Raw genomic sequence first — 14,238 nt, forward strand, 5'->3', positions numbered from 1 at the left:
TAAGTGTCAGAAATGGAAAATCCACTGCCATGTCCCAGGTTTTCAGTTTAGAACCATAGTTTTAATTTAGATTTGTATACTTTTAAATTTAGTTTAGGTCTAGATTTTTGCAACAGACACCCAGCAATGCTGATGTCACTACCAAAGGATTCGCAATATGCCAAGAGGCAAGCTCACTCTATACCCAGGACCTAAGGAATCCAGGGAGAAAGCTAGCTAGAGCAAGAGGTGGGGAAGAGCAGTGAATTCTTAGTTAACACAAGACAATGAAGACAAAAGTCCAGATTGCAAAGTGAGCTGAACAGGAGGGCTTCTTCTGTGATTCTGTATAAGACAGAGCCTGGAGGCACTAAGAGCTTCTCATCTGTTGGATCTCATACCATTGCATGCATGGCAATCATTTGTTTAATCGTCTACATTCCTTCCTAAAAATGCCTGAAAGAAATAGATAATTACCTTCACCAGCACATCCCCAATACATAGTAGCATCGTTGTACTCACCAAATGGTAGGCACACAAAATAATTTTTGAATATTGGATGTGAAATAATCAATGACCTAGTTTTGTCTTCTGGCCTTCTATAAATATTTGTCGAGTTGCCTTCTAGGCCCAGTGTGAATTCTAATGAAGCTGGCCAGACTGTGTCTCTAAGCTTTAGTTGTAGATCAAGTGGTCCAGTCTTCAAGATAGTAGACTCAGCTTTAAGACACAGGCAGAAACAGTAGGAAACCATCAGATAATAGGCAAGAAAGGTAGCCACACAATGAGGATGGAAGAGATGAGGCATGGGTACTCAGCGAGTGGCAAGCCTCTAAGCTTCTCCCCGTTCTCTGCTCTGGTTTTGTTCCTTCAAAGAGAGTGGCCAATGGATGCTGCAGGGTGAGATTGGGCTCCAACAGGTGTTTAAGATTCTTGATTGTGCTGGGTGTGGCAATGAATGCCTGTTATCCCAGTGGCCGGGGAGGCTGAGGAAGGAGGATTGCAAGTTCAAAGCTAGCCTCAGCAACTTAGCAAGGCCCTTTCTCAAATTATATTTAATGATGCTTTATTATCACACATAAATTTCCCATGTAATCGTTCAAAGAAATGGCTGGATATCAATCAAAATACTTTCAGGAGTGATATAGATCAGGAATTTGTAACTTCACTGAGAAAATGAGCATCTTGGTGAGCAATCGTGATTTCTTCCTTCTGCTCTATGAGCTTAATCTTAAAACTATGTGGTTGCTACACATGGTTTGAATGGAATAAGGCAAGTAAGAGAAAAATATAATAAAACTGACTCTTTAAATCAGTGGTTCTCGACATGTGGTTCCAGGACTAGAAACATCAGCATCACCTGAACACTTATTAAAAATGCAGATTCTTCGGTCACCCCCAAACTGCTGCTAAATTAGGGATTCTGAGGCTGTCCTAGCACCGTTTAATTTTATTTTGAAATTTTTAATTTTAATGGACACATAATAACTGTACATCTTTCTAGGACACAGTGTGATAATTCAATACAAGTACACAATATGTAAAGACCAAAGAAGAGTATTTGGTATTTCTATTTCCTTATCATATCTTTATCTTTGGGGCCTTTGACTTCTTCTCTTCTTGTTCTTTAGGAAATACATAAAAGGTTGCTGTGAACCATAGTCATCCTGCTGTGCTATAGAACACTAGAACCTATTCCTCCTCTCTAACTGGATTTTGGTGGCTGTTATCCAGTCTGCCTCTGTCCCTTCTCCCCACTCCCCATCCTAACCTCCAGTAAGCGCTCTTTTATTCTTTTCTTTGAGGTCAGCTTTTCAGCTTCCATATGAGTGAGAGCACAGGGTGACACCTGTGTTTTAGAGCCACTAAGTATTTATTTCTGTTCCACTACTGCTACTCAGCTTTGTGATGCTGCTGAGATATATATAGGAAAAAAGAAGCTAAGACAGGCACCACCCTCAAATTTAGTGTGAAGCCAACCATCCCAAGGTGGATAGAGAAAAAAGTTTACTTATTGTTTCTGTCACAAGGAATGTTTTCACAATCATTTGGAAATATTTCACACACCACCATAAATAAAATGCTTAGGATTTTATCAAAAGAGTGTTGACTTTCTATTTTCTGTCTCCTGAATTCAATGTGGCATCAAAAACTCTGATAGTGCCTGAGTAGGAAGGAAAAAAAATTTCCTATTTGAAAGGAAATTTCTCTTTTGCATCTTATTACGTAAGTCAGAGATGATCAAAAGCATTTTGCTCTAAAGTTGTCATATTGATATTATTAATGAGGAAACCAAAAGTAAGGGAAATGACTTAGAATAGACATAAACTTTATTATTTTTTCAAGTTCTTTATTCAAAAGTTACCTGCACTTGATGGGACTTCTGATATTTATTGTTTTATAAACATTTTAATTACCCATTCCAAATAATAAACTTGCTGGCTGTGGGAACACATATAAAAAACAAAATTTGCTTTAAGTTCAAAGTTTGCAGATACAAATTTTAATAACCAACAACACTCACAATCCTCCATCACAGCCAAAAAAATCAAGCTAAGTTCTCTGGAGATTTTGTGCTAAAATACAAGAATATGATAAAAAGACATTTTAAAGAGTAAATTTTGCAAGAAGGAGGTGGAATAGAAGTTCATTGGACTAGACAAAGGGGAAGGAAGAGAAGGGAGGGGGCTTGGGAATTGAAAAGACTCTAGAATGCATTGGACATGACTTTTCTGTGTTCATATGTGAATACATGACCAGCATAAACCCACATCATGTACAAACCACAAGAATGAAATCCTTAATTAAAATAAGTTATACTCCATGTATATATGTCAAAATATACTGTCATGTACACCTAAAAAGTACAAGTTTTAAGAATTTTGTAACTATCCACACGGTTTTATTTTTATGTATGTTTTGATTGTGATTATTATCATATATTAATTGTACAAAAATGCTTTCTCTTGTGGTAGTCTCTGTGGCCATGAAGTCACCCAGGAACATTGCCCAGGATTAGCCATGCTGGTTACAGGCCCAGGATGCACAAGACACAATGGTAAGTAACCACTTCTTGCTTTCATCAGGCTTCCTGCTAAAATTATTCATCCTGATGCCTTCATCCTAAAGTTGTTCTGAGGTCCTACGATTGTCAAAAACCTCTAGTGAGGACCACTTATTTTATATTCATCATGATCCATTAATATGGCACATTATGCTAGAGTGTTCACGTTTAAAAGCACATCACTGAAATGAGGCACGGGCAAAATCAACTGGTGCTAGTATCTCTAGTGCAACAGGTGCTAATGGGAAAATAATGATGGCTACAAATTAAACAGCTGGTGCTGTGCCTGCTTTTCCTCCCCCTTTAATGTGAATATAAACAGATCTATGCTATGTATAGATTCATATCTAGTCCGATGAGATCTATAGAAAACTGTCCTTTTTAGCATCTATAAACATTTGTTTACAATCCTGGATTTGAATAACTCTTCATTTCACCTTTCCTAATTTCCATTCACTATTTTTCATCATATAAATCCATCGTTAAAAGGGTGGCACAGGTGGCTGAAAAGTCAAAAAATTCAGCACATTTGGAAGCTAATTTAGCTGAATTAATTTCGACCAGTAGTTCTATCAGTTTGCTCTTGCTGAAGAATGATTCTATAAAGCTACTGAAATGCAGTTTTGTTTTTGAGGCCATCCACCAAATTTTCATTGCTCATCTGGTATAGGTAATATTATATTGGTTTCTGTCTCTGCTAATGACTTATCAATCGGGATAATAGAGGAGCCAATTATTTTAGCCCTTAAGTGGACTCAATTGATGAATTAATGAAAAACTGTGGACTCCTCTAAGAAAACGAATACAAGGAATTCTTTCTCATTTGGAATTTGAGAAATGAAAGCCTGCTGTTGACTGGGTTCTTTTGTCAGCTAACACTTTCTGTGTCATATAAGGCGGTGTGAGATTGTAAGTTATCCTAAGAATTTAATGTGTCTTCCCATGTCAGAAGAGGAAAAAAAAAAAAGATAGCATCATGCCCTGGATTGACCAGTTGTTTCTTCCAATTGACAGAAATAATCAGGTGTTCCAGAATTGTATTGTCTGAATTGTCTAGGCAACGCGGTTGAACCAGTAGATTCAGAAAACTAAACTCACAAGCCTTGCTCAAGCAATTTAAATAGCTGATAAACTTCACATCTACAAGAAATAAATGTGCCTGAGTAAAACAAATTATGGATTTGTGAAAATGTTACAATGATCTAAATGTCAAAATGGGGGATTAGTTAAATAAAATACAATCAGCCATAAAATAAAATACTAAACATATTTACTTTAATTATTACAGCAAAGATGACAAGGAAAGATATTTGTAATATATTTAAAGTTAGAAAGCAGATTATATTACCATGTTTCAATATGACTCATCATATCTTTGAAATATGTGTGGTGTATTCATATGTGCTCCCCAAAATGTTAGAATGAGCTCTGTAATTCATCATATTTTCCTTTTATACACTTCATTTTTCTAATATTTCTTCACTGATTATGTGTGGCTAAGAAACAAGAATAAGATAATAAAGATTATTTTGATATTTTTAATGAGGTACATTTTTAAGGACATGATAATTAAAATTTTTGACAAAGCCAAAGAAGCCATCCCTAAGAATGGTCATTAAGAGGGTCTTTCTCAGGAGTCAAGCTTCACGCGTGAGACATTTCCTACATATTTGGCAGTTTGCTGGATTTTATCCTTACAATGTTTGTTGCTTCTCTGTCTTGGCATTAAAACGATTCCTGTAGTTTCAGGATGTTTTCCTCATTGCTTCATGCTCTTCTTCAATGGGATGTCAGAATTGCTGACCATGAGATTATAGTACTATCCAAGAGAAATATAGTCCTCAATAGGGTAAAGTCCTAAACATTTGTTATTAAGTTGTTGACTTTAATCTCATAATGTGTTTTCACACTTAAAAAAAATACCCATAATTGTGGGGTTTCAAGATCCATAACCCATACACAGCTTGGAGACTATGATTGTTCAAACTGAAACTTAGCACATAGTACAGGTTTTCAGGAAACTGTATTAAGCAGCCAGAAATGAGGGTCTTCTCTTCTTTTTCTCCCCCCACTTCCTTTCCTCTTTATAATTAACACTTGGGAGAGTGACCTCCTGATCCCTGGCCTCCTTCGTCATTTAATAATGCTGGGGGAGAAGAGTGAGAAGAATGGAGACTTACTTAGAAAGAGTGCCCTGGGTTGAACTCCCTAAGCAAAAGGGAGGGTGGCCCCAAGGCCACCGAGCTATCCAGTCTGGACCACCAGGCATATCTTGATGCTGGACCAAAAGCCAGGACTCTGCTCCCTAACTCAGTCCCTCTGCAGCAGGGTGACTTGAAGTCTCAGCTTCCCAAGGCCCACCATGGAGTGCTCTGCGGCCCTGTGCCACATTTCTCTTGGTCTCCTGGCATGAATGTAGCATTCAGCCCTCTGAAACTCCTAGGATTAACACTGTTCACAAAGCAGAATAAGAATAACAAAAAACAGCAATGATGCCTGGTTTTACTTACTTACAGTTCTATAGGTTACAAAGCATTTTACAGACATAAACTCACTTATCTTAGGCACAGAAGTTATGCAAGATTTCGGATGTTTGTCAGTTTTAGAAGCAAAAACACCACAGGTGTGTGAAAGGTAAATCTTATTGTTGAAGACAATAAGATTTGCTGAAAGGTAAATCTTATTGTTTTCAACAATCCATTTCTAAGGTAAGCCATCTTCAGACTTCCTTTAGCATTTTATCCAAGGACATGGGCTCTGCTGAGCAGGCTGGTGCAGGAATGAAGACAAAAAAGAAACCCAGAATGTTCTGATGATGCTTCTAGGACTGGGAGTAAGAGATGAAGAAGAGAGAAGACCAGGAACAGTCCTAGTTAAGCCACTTTCTTCCCATGGGCAGACTTTTCAGAAGCAAAAGTCTAATGGAAGGACCATTATAAACATCTACTTGGGGATGACTGAAAATATCCCCTTATTGCATAGATCCTATAACTATTTAATGACTGAATCTAGATTCCCTTGTGTGTCCAAGGTGCTAGTGTCTCATTAATAATGTTGGAAGTGTGTTGACTGCAACCATAAATTGGTTCTTATCATGTAAGAGTAATTCTTAGTAATTCTCCTGGCACTTAAAAAAATGAGGGTTATTCAAAATCTAGTTTAAGCAATGGAACTCCAAACAATTATGTGCACATAGGGACATTCAGTTACGGGCATACAAGGAATGCAGAAGTGCTCCAGAAGGTTCAATAAAGGCAAGTAGGGTGTTTGTTAAAGATGTACAATACAAATGGAAAGCAAAATTGGAATAGTAGTCTAGAAAGTTGCCTCAAATTTCTACATCCATGTGCTTAGAGTAACTATTGCATGTGTACTACTTTGGTTGTATCTAAGTAGGAGAAGACAAAAACAAAATTTATCTGAAGTATCCTAGACGAGCTTCTCAAAGTGTGCCAGAAAAATGGACTGCAGCACTCATCAACAACACCTGGGACTCATTTCACACCTTCAGAGTCAAACTCTCTCTGAGGGACATACCCAAAACCCATGTCCCTAACAAGTACCCTGAGTAAATTTAACATGGACCAAAAATTGAGAAACAGTATATATGCCATCATTATCAAATGATGACAACTTGTCCTATATTATTAATTTATAGGCTTGTCTTCTTTACATTAAGAGTGAAATTGTATTGACTATTCTGAGAACTATTCTAGACACTTCTGTGCTTTCATCATTTTTTTTTCTTGAAATTCTAACTGTAGCAAAGGCATGTTCTTTGGAAACCTTTAATGAAACTTCTTTATTCTTTACTTTTTATTATAAGGAATTGCAAATATATAGAAATCAGTTGGTAAGAATATGTTAAATACTCCTGTTCCAATCTAGTGAATTTCTATCACTAGAAATATTGTTTTCTCACAAGTTAAATTAAAAAACAAATTCCTTGGGCATATTGATATCCTCAACATTATGCAATGAGACTTAAAACTTAATAAGTGTCAATGTAATACAGAATATTATGAATAATTAGTATAAATAGAGAACCATCTTATTAAAAAAAATCTTTAGTTCTAAAAGTTTCATTAAGATATCACCCATATACATGTTCATATATTACACACACACACACACACACACACACACACGGATATAGCTAATATTGGAATAATGAAATACTATGCCATCTTTTTTAATATTTATTTTTTAGTTGTAGATGGACACAATACCTTTATTTTATTTATTTATTTATTTATTTATTTATTTATTTATTTATTTTTGTGGTGCTGAGGATGGAACCCAGTGCCTCACATGTGCTAGGCAAACATTCTACCCCTGAGCCACAACCCCAGCCCGGCTACTCAATCTTTAAAAAGAAAATCCTGCCATTTGCCACAACAAGGATGAACTGGAAGATATTACATCAAATGAAACATATACACACAAAATATACTGCATGAGTTTATTTATACTTTGAAATTCATGGAAACTAAACTCATTAGCAGAGAGTAGAATGGCAGTTACCGGCGGGGTGGGGAGTGAGTCGGGGAATGGGAGATTTGGGGCAAAGAATAGATAGTTACCCTTATGAGATGAATATGTTCTGGAGACCTAATTCATAGCATGGTGACTATACTTAATATTTTATTTGAAACTTGCTGGTAGAGGTCTAGCTCAGTGGTAGAGTGTGCTTATTAGCATGTGTGATGCCCAGAGTTCAATCCCCAGGACCAGAAACTTAAAAAAAAAAAAAAAAGTTGCTAAGAGAGTTGATTTTTGTGTGTTCTCCCCATACAAAAATAGGTAACTCTATAAGATGATGGACATGTTAATTATCTTGATGGTGGTACTCATTTCACAATGTATGCACATATCAAAATACCATGTTGTCAACGTAATCATGCAATTTTTATTATCAGTTATACCTCAATATATCTGGGGCAAAAAAAAAAAAGAAAATATAACTGAGTAGAGTATACTTGTTTATAGTTAAAGATGTATATTTTCTAACTTTAAAAATTCTCCTGAAAAACAGGAAATAACTAAGAGAGAAGAAAGACCTAAAGCTAGTGGAGGGTGTCCAGTTTAGATCCTGATGAACAAGCACTATTGAAAGAACCAAAGCCCCAGCTGTCCAGAGCTTCCTGTCTCTAAACTTGCCACTGGACTCACAAAAACCTGGCATCATGTCACTTCCATGCAGTTCCAAACCTGGCACCTCCAGTAGTCTCAATTTTTTTCCTCCTGTTTCCCTGAACACACAGCTCCCAAACCATGTGTTGTAAAAGTGCTACTAATGATAACTAAGGGCTTTAAGTTGATCAAGTTTATCTTCTTCCTGTCACATCTACAAGAGCTGGATCCAAATGTGCTGTCTTCATCTTCTCTTTAACCATCAGTCTTACAGGAATCACTAGGTTCATCAGTCAGAAACAAAGATGGAACCATACTGATAGTTACCTTCTATTTAACAAACTGGCCAGCGAAACTGACCTCTCCTAAAGAAACTTTTTGAAAGGTGGCTCCATTCAGCTCAATAAAATGCTAAATTCAGATGTTGTGCAAAAGAAAACAGTGGTCTATAAACTTAACCAATATCTGACTTGCAAAATAATATTCCTTAAACAAGTGCCACCGATTAGGTCTTGTTTTGTTGTTTATATACATTATTAGAAATTTTTAGCATAAACTGGATAGTCAGTTATCACCCCAAAACTTAATGTTAACCACAAAACTAGGGCCAATCTATTGGAGAATGTGCTCATATGTACAAAACTGGTAAGCAGAAAATCTGGCAGTGAGATCTACATCCATTTGTCACAAAAAGTTTTAAACTTTCCTGAACAGCTATATTTTACAAAAATGTTTAACACAGCCACACCACTTGCCATTTTTCTTTGTAATCAGTCAAAAATCTTTGCCTTTCTCTAGTTGCTTAAGCTTTATTCAAATGATTTATCTGTTCATCTGCTATGGTTTATATGTGGAAGTTTATTTTTTTCTTACAATATTCCATTAACTAGTTCATCATATTTTTATTGAGTCCCTATCATTTGTCACTGTGTGTACTTAAGGTGACTTTTTTTATCTACCTGCTTATGAATACACATTTTCATTGAAAGGTTCTTGGTCCATTCTTCACGGTCATAAAAAATGAAGAGTAATTACTACTAAATCATTGGTGTGCAAACTGTGGATCGTGGTCTCTTTTAGAGATATCAATTTCTTGGTTTGCATCTAGTATTTATTTTTAAAGTGAAATAGAATGTGGTCGAAAATATACAGTATACATTTTGATAGTAAAATAAGCATTACTTTGGAAACTTCTGTCTCAGGTATACATTGCATTGCATTGGTGTTTAAAGATGAAATATATTTCTTAATGAGGGGTCTCAGTCAACATAGTTTGAAAAATACTTCCCTGCACTAAAACCTCTTGAGATTAGAGAGGAAAAAGAAAGAGAAATGAAAGACTACTATCTCCAAATGAGCACATTGTTGCCATTCAGTTGGGTGGGCTATTACCTCTAATTTTGAGAGAAAGTTCATTGCTTGTTGAGTCTGAATACTGACTTTGAGAATTGTAAATGATGTTCTGATATTCTTAATGTGATTGTCTATCCTTCCATTTATCAATGCATTATCGGACAGTGGGCTGTCTAGATGGCATAATTCAGTGACTTTTTGCAAAGGAAAACAGTCTTTCATTATGATATACTCATTTATTCCTTTCCCAAACACTTTTCATCTTGTGGACATGCTCTTAGCACCTTGAATGTTAATTATTCACTTAGATGATACTGGATATTCCTGTAGGAAAAATATATTCTATGAGTAAATCTGGGGAAAAACAGTTGAGAAACATTCCTTTGCAGTTTGATTTATGCAGATGGAAGATCATATAGGCTATTGGGGTCCAGATCAAATCCCATATTTGTTGTACTACCTCATGATTATCTCCAGATTCCATGACTCTAGACCTTTAGATGGTTAAATTATTCATGGAAGTGAATCGCTGAATTATGTTCAGTTATAATTTGGTGACCCATACAAATGTACTATGAAATATGGAGACAGTACCCATCTTACACAATAAAGGGATTTTATTGTACATCCATTAAAAAGTGGATTTGAAGTAAAAAAAAAATTTGCTTAGCTGGAATTGTGGTTAGGATGAGAAAGGATTTATAATAATAATATATAATAATAAATGAAACCAAAGTTTGAAGAGGAAATCAGAGCCAGGAATTGGATAATGTCACTCACTAGTATTAGGGAAGAGTGTTAAAGATAAAAACTCACATCTCCTCTGCTTAATAAGACAATCCTGAAATGTTAGATAAATTAAAAATCAATGATTTGTTTGCCTGATCACAAATTTGGGTCTCTAATAGAGTCTAAAATGAAAAAGAAATGAGACAATTTTTTTGGAATTACTTGCCTCCTATAGACTGGGCTTACTTGGGTTGGATGTTATTCAAATATTTATTTTACTTTCTCACTGGTGTGTGTGTGTGTGTGTGTGTGTGTGTGAGAGAGAGAGAGAGAGAGAGAGAGAGAGAGAGAGAGAGAGAGAGAGATCTCTGTAAGGTCTATAAGGTTCAGCCTAGAAGTATCCATAAATTACTAATTGTTGAATTTGAATTTGTATTTGCAAAGAGAAACCATGTTTTTGAGTCTGGTGAACTGAATCCCCACTACCATTATGAATACCTGCAATACCAAATTTGGAGTTAAGAATATGATCAGATCAAGACAGAAGTGCAATGATTTGGTACAAAATCTTTGAGGAGTATATTTTTTAAGTGACCTACATAAATGCAGAATCTTAAGGTTGGAAATAGACAGCTATTTCCAAAAGTCCTAAAATTGTCCTGCCAATGCTTCCCCACCTACTCACACACATTGATTGAAATGTGAGGAGGAAAACAGGAGAATCGCCTACAACCAAGGGCCACCCCTTCCTCTGTGTTCCCACGGTACTTTACCCAACATTCTAGAATCTTTGTTTCACACACCATTCCCCATCCCAGGCTCAGCGGTATAAAAGAGACCTGGAAGAGAATAACATTTATTAGTGTTGATTACAATTTCCCTTTACCATAGCATTTCTATCCATGACTTGGTGACTCATTGAACAAATCATCTTCCACATGGTGGCTACAGAGCATGCTTGCTGTAATTTATTGTTCTTTTGCCTAGCCACCTGGTCTCACTGAATTCCGAAAAGTGGCATGAAGAACATATGGATACCTCAATCATCCCCAAGACATTATAAAACAGACTCTGTGTGTAACATATATGTATCCCATTATATTTACACACACATACACACACACATATATACCACATAATATTCATATGTATATACACCTACACATAAGAAGGTAAATTGCAAAGTTAACTTAATCATTAAACTTTATTTGGCTTCAAGAAAAATATTCTTTCTTCATCAAAGCCCCACTGGTAAGTTTCTCCCCCGAAAATAGTCATTGTCAGCGTTTGAAAAGACATCCAACTATTCATGTAAAATTGGGCCCTCTTGTTACTTGCTGGATCATGCCACCTTCGCAGAACACACATTATCCAAAATCAGTCTCAGATTCTTACCAAAACCTGGTCTCCCTGTTATGACACACCAGGTGAACAGCCCCTGACCTTTCCAGGGGCCCTCCCAGTTCACTTTGGCCTCTGTTGAGTTAAAACATGCAACAGGACTGTACATGTTTGGGTAATTTCCTTATTAAAACATTAAAAGTTTTTGTCTCTTTGATATCCAAAGAAAAGGCAGAGCAGTAGAATGACTCGTGACCCCAGCTTATCAGATGACAAGTGTCATGCTGTCAAGGCCTCATCACTGACCATGTGAGGAAGGCCACATTTTATAAGTGTTTACAACAGTTTAAGGTTCATGCTGCCAATCTGTGTCAACACCAGGTGATGGGGACAACTAGCCCAGTGAGTGGGGTTGGGCACAAGAAGAAAAGCAATGGAGAAAAATCCTTACCTAATTAAAAGATCATGTCAATTTTAAAATGCTTTTTAAGGCAAAAGGAACAAACAAAACAGAGAACAGTTTTTCCTTGTGTATTTCCTTACACATGATATCAGAAGTTGGGCAACACGCACTTTCAATATTTAAAGTACTATAGAGGTGTCACCTGCACAACCTGAACTCCATGAGTCCCTGGAAAAGTTGGTCTCAACAATTTGCTAAATCAACAAACTAATTTATTTCAGTTATAGCATTTTAGAAGCAAAGCCTCTCACTTCATTTTAGTGAAAAGCTTCCACAAGTTGTTGGACTAGTTTTGTGGAGTCTGCATGCATATAGGAATTCACAGTGTGTGTGTGTGTGTGTGTGTGTGTGTGTGTGTATACACCATGGGTTCCCTTGTTTTATCTAAATTGCAGGCAATAGCAATACAATATCCCCATATAATTGCTCTCTGTCTGGAGTCAGTAAGTCTGGGTTTAAGTTAATGTTAGGAGAAAACAAGTTCTTTTGTCCACTTCAGGAATCACCATATCCGAAGTACATTTGAATACCCTGGCTGATAAAGAGGGACCTTTGTATAACTGAAATGTTTAAGGTCCTGTAGCCATACTTTTTATCTGGTACTTCATAAGGGGATCTGAAAGCATTTGCATAGATGTTGCATACCTGAATAACTGGAAGACACCCGAGTTGTGTAAGGTCAATTCTCTGATACATTCAACTTTCTCTTTCCTGGTTTCAATTTTAAAAGATCTTGCTGCCAAGATCTTTCATATAAATGGCATATCTCTAATGTCTTTAGCCTGATATACCCCTAAATTCTCTAATTTGAATTTTGAGTTCATTTTTCACTCTTACGAGGGTGAACTCAAGAGCAAATGATTTGGCATTGCAAGTTTGATTTTACTTAACATATGCAGGATAGCAAATTCATTCACATGCTACGCAGACGCTTAATGAAAAAATTGGCTTCTTTATTTGCAGAGCTCAGCTAAGTGTTCTCAGGAGCCTTTCTTCCCATGTACACCACCCCTATACAGCCCACTAGGTCCTATGGGAAAAAGGGGAAAAAAACTTACCTTGCCAAGTTTCAGAATGAGAGACATCTCCAATGGACCTCATCGTTTTGTGGTAACCAAACTTCTCTCAGATGAATGTGCAGTTCTCCCCCTGCTCCTGCCTAAGTTGGTAACTGGGTATGAGGGAGCTTCCTGTGTCTTCAGGGGAGTAAGAAGGGGTGGTGACTCTAGGTACATCTGGTGTCTGAGAAGGCCAGGCTATTGTGGCCTGTGCCTTGACAGGCAAGGTGTCCTCTCTCACTACCAAATATGCCAAACCTCTAATCTCAAAGACTCCATGTATTTTACTCTAGCTCCAGATCTTTGCTACCACACAGCTCAACCCAACACACCCGCATCTCCTGGAGGACTGTGGGAACTTGTGAACCCCAACAGGCCACACACTGTGCACAGAAGCAGTACAGCCTCAGGTGCAACTCTGTCAAGCCCAGATGGCATCTTGTGGTGCCCACATTAAGAAAGTGGTGACTTTCATGGTGGCTCCCCAGGCTGTGCCACAGGTGTGGGCAAGGCTCTTCATCTTTCTGGCCTCTTGACACCCTTAAACAAATCTGGTTGTTCCCAACACACACCCAGATCTCATCAGCCTACTCTCCACCTGCCCCCAATATTGATTCTCTTTTTTCCTTTCATCAGCAACACACCAGAATTTTGGCTCTCCACTTGGTTTCCATCAAAAACAATCACATTTCTCACCTTTCCTTGTATCTAAGGGGTCAAATGACCAAACTCTGACTAATGGAATATAAATTAAGGGGTCAAACTTGGAATATGGCCTTCTTGATCCCTTTTCTCTATAATGGCTGGCGTGCAGATGAGGACGCAAAGCCAGAGCAGCAATCTTGAATCATGAGGAAGCTTGGGAATGTGGATGGTGAGGAAGCAGAAAGATGGGTGGATCTTGAGTCCTTTATAGTGAGGAGTGCTAGCCCACCCTTAACTTTCCTTCTCTAGGCAATCACACAGGGGAGAAGAAATCTCTACCTTGTTTCAATCATTGCTCAGATTTCCTATCCCTCAGCATGCAGTCTGATCCTGCCACATCTCCTGTCTTCCTCCTCTCACCGAGGTTTACCTAAGTTGAAAAGGAATTTCCTCTTCATCTTTCTGACTTCTAG

This window comes from Marmota marmota, unplaced genomic scaffold (genome assembly GCF_001458135.2).
Source record: "Marmota marmota marmota unplaced genomic scaffold, marMar, whole genome shotgun sequence".
NCBI classification, from domain to species: domain Eukaryota; kingdom Metazoa; phylum Chordata; class Mammalia; order Rodentia; family Sciuridae; genus Marmota; species Marmota marmota.